Below are 12,626 nucleotides of genomic sequence, written 5' to 3'. Positions count from 1 at the left end.
AGGAATGAATTTAATGAGAAAGACTGTGAAGAGCACTATAAAATTATACTGAAAGACATAAAACAAAACCCAAATAAGTGGAAAGACAGACCGTGTTCTGCATAAAAAGACAATATCATAAAAATGTCACTTCTTTTGAAATTAATATATAAATTTAATGCAGTCTCAATCAGAATTTTTTTCTCTTTTGGAACACATAAGTGATTCTAAATAGGGATATATGTATACATATAGCTGATTCACTTTGTTGTACAGCAGAAACTAACACAACATTGTAAAGCAAGTGTTTAGAAGAATAAATGAGTGAAAATTGCCAAGAAATTTTGAAATGGAACGAGAGCAAAGAAGCTTGCCCTCCTAGACATGAAAACCTAATATAAAGCTGCTTTAAATAAAACAGTGCAGTACTGGCCTGCGATAAACAGTTTTATAGAACAAATAGAGATCATTTAACATATAATTAAAGAAGGCATTATAAGTTAGTGAATAAATTATATATTATTCAATTAATGAAATAGAAAGAACTGCCCATACTTTTGGAGAAATTACAACTTCATACTTCATTACATAACAACGAATTACAGATGAATGAAAAATCTGAATGCTACAAAATAAGACCACAACAGTCTTGGAAGACACTATAAGAGAATATTTGTGTAATCATCCTGTGGTGATGGGTTTTTTTTAAGCAAGACCAAAGCCATAAGAATATAAAGAAAAAACCAACATACTTGATTTCATGAAATATAAGAACATATGTGAGGGAAAGTCTCCATGTAGTGGACATTTTAAATGTTTCCTCACTGGCTACCGACTTTTGAATGTCATTCAGATGTTTGGGGAATTACCTCCTTTATAAATTCTGCCTTCCTCAAACAGAAGCCAGAAATCCACTTTCCCAGGCTCCCTTGCAGCTAGTGTTGAGACTGGTCTCACAATTCACATGGACCCATTGTAATTTCTGATTCAGAAAAAGTGAAATGAAGAAGGAGGTGCCTCATGGAATTAATTATATTGAAAGTGACAGAGAAACATCCAGCTGTTGGCAGTGACATCCGGCACATTGGAAGTCGGAAGAGAGCAGTGTATCTGGTGTAACAATGCATCAGCTTAATTTGGACACTTCCCCTAGCTTTGTAGCCTCAGAGATCAACTGTTTGTTTCTTCTTGGAACTTCTGTGATCTCTGTAATACTCTTCAATAAATTATTTTTCTGCTTACACTAGTAGGAGTGAATTGTGTTTGCAACCAAGAATTATGACAGAGTCACTTCCTTAAAAGGACAAAAGACAAATGATAGTCTGGGAGAAGAAGATTACAATCCAAATAACAAAGGGTCAAAACAACTAAAGAGGAAAAAATATGCAAATGATATAAACAGGCAATCCACTAAAGAAAAAAATGCAAATAAAAAGCTGCATAACCTCCTAGATAATTTGGGAAACAATAATAAAATCACAAGTTTCAACCATCACATTTGTTTAAACTCAAAATATGGTTAGAATTAAGGGCTTGTAAGAATGTAGGAAAATAACTACTCTTATACACCGTTGGTAGCAGTGTATGGGCCTGAGGCCTTGTGACCTGGTAATACCTTATACAGTGAAAATGTGGGTACTCATTGATCTGTAGTTTCATTCACAGAGATTTATTCAAAAACAAAAGCATTCAATTTCTAAGATAGGCAAACACAAACACACATAATTCCAAACATAGGAATGTTTATCACAGCTTTCCTTGGAATAGGAAACAACTGAAATGATCATCAGGAGAATGATGGTATAAGGACAGTTATATTTCTGTAGCCTAGAATTCTCTAGCACTGTTTAAGTGGGTCTATCTGTATCAGCTTGGAAGACTGTTCTTGACATATTTTTAAATGAAAATGTCAAGTTACAATCTTATCCCAATATAAAAGATTATATGTGTAAATATATTTCATAAAAAATTAATATTATAGAAGATACATACCAAATTGTTATTACCGTGGAGGAGATGTTGGATGTGGGAAGGAGAAATGATAAGCTTTAGATGTTTCTGTGTGGTTTGCATTTGACACTATTGATTTTATAATCAAAATGATTGTGAAAAATGCTTGGTAGTGAATACCCTGTACCATCATCACAGTTTCACCCAACAGCACATTGTTTGTCAAATGCAGAGGTGTAGTCGGTCATCCACTGTACTTTCCCTGCTCTAACTGCCTGAGCCATGAGCCACAGTGCCCTCAGCAAGAGTGTCCCCATCAGGCAGGGATTCTCAATCCTACGCCAAGCTCTCATAGAAACACTTTGATTCCACGCATCTCATCCCCTCTGAAGAGCACATTTCCTACTTCTTCATTCTTTGGCTTTCTCAGTTTTCGCAAAGGAACTGAATGATTGCCATGACTACCAATCATTGAAACAGATCAAAGTTCAGTGGAAAGGACTTGGATGCTGGATCTTGATGAATTTATTGGGAGAAAAAAAGGCACCTGCTCAAACTTCCTTGTAGATTTCCTTAGGGATGTGCGGCCATTCAGCTTATCTCCCTAAACTCCCATTAAATTATAAGAAGGCAAACACAGTTATTATTAGTTTATTGTTTATTACTGTTCTCGCATTAGCTTGAGATCAAATTTATGACACAGCTGAGTTGGGTTTTAGGGATTATGTGTACACTTCATAGTGCATGAAGGCCCTTCACATTTATGCCCATTTTGTAGACCTTTGAGTGTAACCCAACCATTTTTAAATGCTTCTGCTTCCATTTTATTTTTGCAGCATTTCCTATGACATAGTGTGGCTCTGTCTAAGACTGCGAATCTTGCTCGTCTCACTTCAAATTCCTTTCAAGCAGTTTGCCATTCCAGGATGGAATAACTATAGTTTCTTGAAGTTTCTAGACAGTTTGTGTAATTTTCCACATCTGTTAGGAAGCAATCTTTCATGTTGAGAAAGTCATTCATTTCTTTCCACTTTTAACTATTGGTCTTAGGATGACACAAATGTAATTTCAAATTACAAACGTTCATTGCTAGTATATAGAAATACAATTGATTTGTATTAATTGTTTGTATCCTGCAACCTTACTAAGGTTACTTATTAATTCTAGTACCTTTTTTCTCAGTTCTTTGGGATTTTCCATGTAGATGATTGTGATTGTGTCATACGTAAATAAATGCAATTATAGTTCTTTCTTTCTAATTTGTGTGTGTTCTGTTTGCCTTGACTTACTGCATTAGCTGGGACTCTAGTACAATACTGAATGGAGTGATGACAACATACATTCTTGCCAATCTTAGGGGGAAAAAACACTCAGTCTTTCACCATTAAATATATTGTTAGTTGTAGGTTTTTTATAGACATCCTTTGTCAGGTTGAAGAAGTTTCTTTTAATCTTAGTTTGCTGAGAGTTTTTATTATGAATGGATGTTTTGATTTTGTCAAATGCCTTTTTTTGTCACTGTCGGTCATCTATTGAGATGATCATATGGTTTTTATTTTTCAGTCTTCGAATTCAATTAAGCACTTTTTGAATACTGAACCAACTTTCCATTCCTGGGGGAAAAAAACCCACTTGCTCATAATGTTATCCTTTTACATATTGCTGGATTTAATTTGCTATTTTGTTAAGAATTTTTTATCCGTGTTTGTAAGGGATATTGGTCTGTCATTCTTCTTATCTTGAAATATCTTTGGTTTTGGTATTGCTGATCTCCTAACATGTCTTGAGAAGTATTCTTTTATCCTATATTTTCTGAGAGAGCTTGTGGGGAGTCGGTATTACTTCTTTTTTTAAAATGTTTGGTAGGCTTCACTGGTGAAGCATTCAGGACCTGAAGTTTTCTTTGTGGAAATGTCTTTTAACTATACATTTAGTTTAATGGGTAAATGGCTATTAAGGTTTTTTTTTTTTTTTTTTTTTCTTCAATAAAATTTGGTAATTCATGTCTCTCAAAGAATTTTTCTGTTTCATCCATTTTATCAAAATTATTGGTCCAAAGATTTTCAAAATATTATCTAACTATTCTTTCACATCTGTAAGATCTGTAATGATGTGCCCTCTTTCATTACTGAGATTGGTAATTCTTTCAGAGTTTCTCTTTCTTCTTCTCCCTCTCTTTACTCTCACCCTCTCTGCACATCAGTCTGGCTAAAGGTTTAGCAATTTTCTTGATCTTTTTAAAGGACCAGATTTTGTCACTTTATTATTTTTCTGCTACAGTTGTATTCACTTCAGCTCTTATCATCATTATTTTTCTTTCTACTTACTTGGGGTTTAATTTGCTTTTATTTTTCTAGTAACTTAGGGTAGATACTTAGATTACTGATTTAAGAGCTTCTTTTCTGATATAAGCATTTGATGGTATAAACAAACCCTAATTACTGCTTTTAGCTGCATCTCACAAGTTTTGATATGTGTATTTTTATTTTCAATTCATTCCTAATATTTTTTCATTTTGCTGTGACTTCTTGTGTTATTATTTCTAAATATTTCCTTAATTTTTTTCTGCTTATAAATATATTAGGATTTTCCAGATTTCTTTCAGTTATTGACTTCAGGCTTAATTCCAGTGTTATTAGGAAACATACTTTGTATGATTTCAATCATTTTAAATTTGTTGAGATTTGTTTTATGACACAGAGTATGTTCTAGTTTTATGTTGGCAAAAATTTTTGTGCTCTTCAATGTATATATTTAGCTATTTTGGGTTTCAGTGTTCTTTAAATGTCAATTAGGTCAACTTGGTAAATAGTATTGTTCAGATCTTCTGTATCCTTATTCATTTTTCTATGTACTTGTTTTGTCAATTTTTGAGCGAGGAGTGTTGAAGTCTCTCTAAACTATGGATTTCTTTATTTCTCTTTGCAGTTCTGTTAGCTTTTCTTCATATATTTTGAACCTCTGTTGTTACATGCATACACATGTAGGATTATGGTGCCTTCTTAGTGAATTGGCCCTTTATAATTATAAAACGTCCTTCTCTATCTCAGGTAATATTTCTTTATCTGAAATCTACTTTGCCTGATAATATAGCCATCCAAACTTTCTTTTGATTAGTATTTTCATCCAGTTTCTTTAATCTATCTATCTATGTCTTACTTAAGTGGATTTCTTACATATATTATTATATAGTTGGATCTTGCTTTTAAAAGTCCATTTATTGTCCCTTCAATCTATTTTTTTCCAATTTGGGTGTTCATACTATTTATATTTAATGTAATTATTGATGTGATTGGCTTTCATAGCTATCATCTTCCTAGTCATTTTATTTTCATTCTTTTTGTTTTATTTTCCTTTCTTCCTCTATTCTTGCCTTCTTTTGGATTGTTTTGTGTTGTTATGATTCCATCGTGTCTCTACTCTTGTTTTTTAGTACTCTTTCTTTATTAATTCTTTATTGGCAGAAGTCTCTAGGCTTTACAATATGTATAATTAACTCATTGCCATCTATATTCAAATAATACTATAGAATTTTATATATAGTGTAAGAATCTTACAACAGAACCTTACATCTCCTTCCTCTCTCCCATCCTTTGTGCTATTGTGGCCATGTATTTTATCTCTACATATGTTATAAACCCACAACCCATGTAACTCTGTTGCTTAGACATTCAGTTATCTTTAGAAGTGATTAAAAATAAGAAAAATGTCTTTAATATTCACCTTCACTTTATTTTTTCTGGATTTCAGCATTACCTTTTAAAGATTCAAATTTTCATCCGATACCATGTCTTCTTTCTGAAGAACTTCCTTTCACATGTTTTGTTGTTGGTGGTGGTGGTTTGCTCTTTGATAATAAATTCTGTCAGCTTTTGTTTGATAAAGTGTTTACTGTGATTTCAATTTTGAAAGATGTTTTCACAGGATATAGGATTCTGGGTTGACTGTTTTTCTTTAGTACATTAAGAATGTTACTTTATTTCCTTCTGTCTTGCGTGGCATCTGACAGGGAGTTTGCTGTCATTCCTACCTTTAATTCTCATTTTGTTAAGGTACTTTTCTCCCCTCTGTGGCTTAAGGATTATACTTTCAATAAAAGTAAGATCCAGGATGATGGGGAATGTTTCATGCCTGCCCCCAGCAGTTGCTGAGAACAGCTCTCTCTATTCTCCCAATCTGCCCCCAATTTTTGCCATGAGCACCGGGGTGGGGCGGGGGAAGCCAGTGACAGAGCAGATTGATGAGTGAAACTCTACCCCTCTCTTGGACTTTCCAGCTATTGTGGACTGGCCACCCTCACCCCCACCCCAGTCCAACTGTGGCCTTTAAGAATCCATTACACTTGTAGCTGATTTCTTTTTAGCTATGTGCATGGTGGCCATCTCTTCCTCCCATGCTCTGCAGAAGGCTGTCTCCTGTCTCTTCTGGGAATTAGTTTTGTTTGCTTTATGAGCTCAACTCTCAGATGAGGATCACAATTTTCTGATTTTCATTGCTACAGGGGGAACAGCATTACTTTGCAACTTTCTGCACCCTAATTCACTATCGTTTTGAAGCAGTTCACCATCCTGGATGCTCTTTTCTGGGCAGATTACAATTTGTTTATAGCCCACTTAAATTACCCCAAAATAAAAATAATGCTTCAGGTGAACAGAGTAGAGTAGGGCATATCCATAGCTGTATACTTGTCAGTGTCAATTTAACTTTTACTTTATCATGCATATCATTGGATCATAATGTGTTTACTGTCAAAATATCTTCCAAGTCTTTTTCATATATCCTGCCATTGCTAAGCCATTTCTTCCCAATCCTGCACTTTAAACTGGTTTTTTGATCCCTTGAGTGAAGTTTTACAAATTGTCATTTTAAATTGTAGTTTGGGGATGCATATAATCTCTTCAGATTGCCCAGATTTGGGAGATCCTGATCTTTCATTCAACAGAGTTGCTATTCCTTCAGTAATCACTGTTGAAACTACTGAATAGGTCACAGCTGAGTCCAAAGAGAGATCTGCCAGAGATAACCTCTTCCCAGATTTGATATCCATTCATGAATTGCTACATTCAACTTGATAAAACCCACTTAATCTTATTTTTATCCTTTATTGTTCTTGGTCATATGATTGATTACATGATAGTTCTGAGTTGCTTTCTCAGAAGTCCACATATATTATTCACTATATTTGCAAACTATATTTATTTGTGTAGTAACCCTAAGAATAAAATGAAGTTAGTTGTACATGGTAAAGCCATGCTAGTTATTAGTGATTACTGCTTCAACTTATAGCCAGTTTCACACCATCCCTTAATAATCCATAGTAATAGCTACAGTTTGGAGAGTGCACTTGCTCATTTTTTGAAATCATAACATTTGCCCATTTATTGTCTTATTCTTCTGACATCATTTTCTACAATTATTCCAACATCATGTTCAATGATTTTAGGTGCATGTTCTGTTGGTAGTCTGGGACATTTTTAAGCCGAGGCAGAAAACTAGAACTCACTTGCCTCACATAGCAGCTATTCTTTGTGTGTTTCTTTTTTCTTTTTTGGATTCATATATATTTACCTATTTATGTTCACCATTTTAAAATGGTAGTTCATGTGCATTGTTGGGGAAAACAAAAATAATGTAGGAGCTCTCTCTTTGTCATTTCTTATTATCTCTTGGCTCCCAGCACAGCTTTTAGTCCTGCCTTGATCTTAGTTGATCATTTATTAATTTGACGTCAAGTCTTTGATTTTAACCTCAGTACTCTTTCACAAGTTACATTATGACTTTGTAGGATTACTCTGTGGTGAAAATTGGAAACTTCCTGTACTTTGTTCTAATTTTTTAACAAATAAAAGAGAAAGTTTGGGGGGGATATATTGATGGTCTATAGTAAATTCTAGTCACTGGTTCATAATATTGGAAGCTTAGATATAAAGGATAGTAAATATATACAAACACCAATCATAGGCTAATAGTACGCATACACTGAATGTAGCAGGCAGTCTCATTTGGAGTGTGTTCTTATTTTCCTTTCTATAGTTACAATAACTGCCAGAATGTTGATCAGTCCAACTTAATTTAAACCCATTTGCTTTGGACCAATTCCATCTGATGCAATCAAGCTTCGTTGTCTGAGGTGAGTAGACAGTGGCAGGAAAGAAAACACCATTCAAGGCTAGTGTACTGCCTGCAGGGCACCAGTTTCTAAAACTTGAACCTCTTATTCCTGGAATAGAGGACTATACTTGAAACCTTCAGCAGTGTTTCCTGGAAGTTAGAGTGAGACTGAACTGTTGAGTGTGCATTTCATTTGGGTACCCACCTCGTCCATCTAAGGAAGCTGGCCGGCCGGTTTGTTCTCTGTTGACCACGGCTGTTTGGTGTCTCAGCAGTGTAGTCGCTGATTGAGGTTTGACATCACACACATCCATTATTTTCTTCTCTAAGCCTTCTTCCCTTCTGTATTTCATCTCTCCAGGTAGGTCACCTTCATTCAAACCATCTTTCAAGCTTAGAAATCTCACTTAGACTTGATTCCTCCTTCCTGTGTGCCAGTCTTCAGATGATATCTAGGCCTGTGGCGTCTCCCAAAGAGCCCTGCAATCTGCTCTTTCTTCCCTTCATTCCAATCACTAGACCTTCAGTTTGGGCCCTCAGTCCCTCTTGCCTGTAGGAGCCTTTCACTTGGGTTTAAATCTGTGCCCTGAAATAGTGTAACTTGGGATAAATCACCTCTTTGAGCCTCTGTTTCCTCCTCTTAAAAATGTTGACAGGGGGCTTCCCTGGTGGCGCAGTGGTTGAGAGTCTGCCTGCCAATGCAGGGGACACGGGTTCGAGCCCTGGTCTGGGAGGATCCCACATGCCGCGGAGCGACTAGGCCCGTGAGCCACAACTGCTGAGCCTGCGCGTCTGGAGCCTGTGCTCCGCAACAAGAGGCCGCGACAGTGAGAGGCCCGCGCACCGCGATGAAGAGTGGCCCCCGCTTGCCGCAACTAGAGAAAGCCTTCTCACAGAGGCGAAGACCCAACACACCCAAAAATAAATAAATTGATTAATTAAAAAAAAATGTTGACAGTAATAATACCTATTTCATAGGTAGCTGGAAGTGCTAAGTGAACACAGTAACCCGTCTAGTAATAAGTGTTCATTATTTGTATCCTTACTGCTGCCCCTGCCATTACCAACCCCCGCTCCCCGACCCCACCAATGCTGCAAATCCAATCTGACCAGTCTTCTCTCTACTTAAAATCTGGCAGGGGCTCTCATCAGCTACAAAAGCCAATTCTAACTTCTGAATGAGCCATAAATGCCCCTCTCAATCTTGACTCTCTTTAAAGCCACATCCCTGAATATGATAATCTGTTCTTTATGTCCCTATCTTTCTCCGTGCTAACTGAAACAGCCCATATTCACCTTCTCTACCTGACCAGCTCCTACAGTTTTTCCTCAGGATTGTGTCAAAGATCTTCAGCTGCTTCCCCATATCCATTTCCCCTGCTTCCTTGGTGGTAGAACTTCCAAATTTTAGCATGTTTTGATGGGGAACCTGTTTTCCTGTAATAAAGAATACATATCCCAGAAGCTAGATTTGACCATGTGATTAATCTGTGCCCAGTGTTAGGTAAGTGGATATTGTGTATGTGCCTTCCGGAAAATGTCATTAAAGGGAAGGAGCATGCCCATTTCTCCCTTCTTTCCTTCTTAATGTTGACTGATGGCTGGAACCTGAGCAGCCATCTTGGACCAAGAGGTAGAAAGTCATATTTGAAAGGTGACAGTACAGAAAGATAGAAGCAACTTGGATCCTCATCTGTACTGGCCTACTAGTATGACTTTTGGTACATTAAAAACCCAACAATGTATCCCAATTTATACTGTTATTTTGGGACTTCTGCTATTTGCAGAAGAACTTATTTCTAAGAGATTAAAGTCAAGAGTCATTCTCCAGCTATGCCCTCAACACCTTTTGTGTATCCTGCAATTATATTTTTTATCAAATGACGTATCTATGCTTCATTCAGTTCTCTTATCTGTAAAAGAAGGATGAAAATAAGAGCCTCCACCTGAGGGTTGTCACCATAAGTGAGACAGTAGGTATAAAATGCTTATTAGGACCTTATCTTACTTAGAATGAGTGATTGATAAATATATAGGCTTTATTGTTGTTGCGGCTTTTTCTATCACTACCATTTCCGTATCATACATTAGCAGTGACCTCTTCAAAATCTGGATCTGTGTTCTCCCAATGTTCCAGCTCAGGGTTTGACACATTAAGCAGACGTTAGCTAAGTGCCTTCTATCAATGAGTTTAAAAAAAAAAAAAATGAATGAAACTTGTCAGAAGCGTTGAAGTGTAGAATTTTAAAGCACAACTTGCTAGCCAGGAAAATGCAATTCTCAGACGTATTACTGAGGGAAGCATGATTGACTGATGGCCCCAAGTGCTGTGCTCTGATCCATCACTGCATTTACCCCAGAGCTCTGCCTCCCATGGCTGCTCCCAGCCAATGACTGACCATGGCAGGGATACAGGGTGAGACACAGGACTGTTTTGTCTTTGGCTCTCCGACTCTTCCCTCTTGGCTTTGCCAGAACTTTCGTAGAACTACACTGCAGTTTAAGACTCTTTCTACCTTCCTTCTTCCCATCTCTCCTTCACAAGCATCAGGCATTTTGTTCTGACAGCTGTATCCTCCTGCTCCTTACACGTTTTTCCTCGCAGGTATTTTTCCCAGTAAATCACTTGCGCATCTAATTCTGTCACAGTAAGTTTCTTAGAGGACCCGAACTAACATATACAATGGTCATTATTAGTGTCCATTTAGATTAAGAAAGGAAGCATCTTTATATGAACTTAAATATTGTAGTAAATTGTATTATTGTTTCAAAATATTTGCTGCCCCTTCTTGAAGGAGGACTATGCATCCCTTTTCATTAATTCCCTTGGCCACGTCATTTCTTCTGCTAATGAAATGTGAGTAGAAGTGATGTTTCTTCCAGGTGGAACCTTTAAGAGACATCATTTGGGTTGCCTTGTTCTACTCTCCTTCTGCCACAAAGTTCACAATGCATCCAGATAGAGACTGCGCCATGAGGGTGTGATCTACATTGGTGTTGTATTATTTTATTGTGTTTATTTGTGTTGTCTGAGAGATTGTTTGTTACTGCAGCATAACCTTCCCTAGGTAGACTGATACATACGCTGAATTTAACTTAGTAGAGCAGTCAGCTATAACAGGAAGAGTCTACATTAAGAGCTAAAAGCAGGACCCTCCCATCTGAATCAGGGCAAGAATTTATGTTGAAGTTTCCTGTGAAAGGAAAAGTAACTGATAACATTTCTGATTTTATTATTGATTCTATGAATGGGTCTGAGGTACATTTCTTTCACTTAAAATGAAGACGTCTTTCTCCATATTCTCACATTTGTTTTTGTGCAAGGTGTTAGATCACCTGACTACTTCTTCTAAGCTTTTCTTCAGTGGTACAGAGCCATCCCACTGGTCAGGAGACTCAATGCACAGTTCAGATCCTAGTTTATTATGTACCATGACCACAGTCGAAGTCAGTGGAATAAACAACTCATTTGTAGTTCCCCAAAAGTTCCTCACCCTTGTACACTTACAGCCCTGTGCCTTTTTATCGTGTCCTTTATCTGCTGCGTAATGCTCCCCAAACTCATCTTCTGACCTTACTCCAAGGTGGAGCTAAGTGGAAAGTGGTACTTTGCATTCTCCTTTAATTACTGTTCCACTTCATTTGCATAGATCTTCTTTTATTACTGTATTATCATGATAAGGGGGGCCTCCAAGAGCCAAGGTATCTCAGAGTGGTGCATGTTTTGTTCAATTTCAGCTGTATCTTTGCTCAATTTCAACAGTTTCAAGTCTGTTCTCTGCTCCCCCCACTTTTGTGGTGGAAAGAATGTAAAGTTTCTATAGTTCCCTGCTCTATATTTTTTTGGTCTGCTTTTCACTATGGTTCTATGGTCTCCTAGAGCCATACACTCTTTCCTAAACTCCTTAACTAAATCTCTTTAATTTCCGCTAACCCTGATCCCATCTTCTCCGATATAATCAATTCCAATTAAATCAGTAATGCCACGCTCCGCAGTGAGGATTTTTTCTGAAAGTTTTGCCCGTATTTTTTCAGTCAGTCCTCTGCTGTGTTAGAAGTACCATGTAACATCAGAAATTGTTTTTTTTTTTCTTTTTTAAAAAAATAAATATCAGCTGGGGTTTATGAATTTTTTTTTATTTGTAGGACTCATGAGTAAAAGTTTCCTAACTCTGACTTAGGGTTTGAGATGAAACTGACTCTTCTCTGTTCCTGGATGATTCATTTTTAGGTTCAGTGACCTAACTCTGGAACGCCAAGAGTTCCAGAGTTATGTCAACAGTGGTACACTTTAGAGCTCAATGTTGAATTGGAACCAAAAAATTATTTAGATGATTTGGTTCATTCAACACTATGAAGATCCAACTTTGATTTCTAGGGCCAACTTTAAGGTTTGGTCTGCTCTATTAATGGTGACATGCACAGAGAGAAATACAGAACCCTTTTAAAGCATATTTGAGTGCTTTGGGTCGACAAGGCATCTTATTAACAAAAGTCACTTTTGTCATAAGCGTTTATAGGAGGTTTGAAACTATCGCTGTTGGTGGGAACTACTAATGCTAATAATATTAGTTGCTATACAAATT

General features: G+C 36.8%; 1 protein-coding gene across 3 annotated transcripts in view; it reads left to right on the top strand.

The window, feature by feature from the left end:
- Window positions 1–12,626, top strand: part of FBXL7 (F-box and leucine rich repeat protein 7) — a 421,273-nt gene that overhangs the window by 156,438 nt on the left and 252,209 nt on the right. The window lies entirely within an intron of this gene.

The sequence above is a fragment of the Balaenoptera physalus genome (genome assembly GCF_965194825.1).
Source record: "Balaenoptera physalus genome assembly, chromosome: 3".
In the NCBI taxonomy this organism is placed as follows: Eukaryota; Metazoa; Chordata; class Mammalia; order Artiodactyla; family Balaenopteridae; genus Balaenoptera; species Balaenoptera physalus.
The sequence above is the reverse complement of the archived record's forward strand: the minus strand, read 5'-3'. Positions and strand labels throughout refer to the sequence as shown.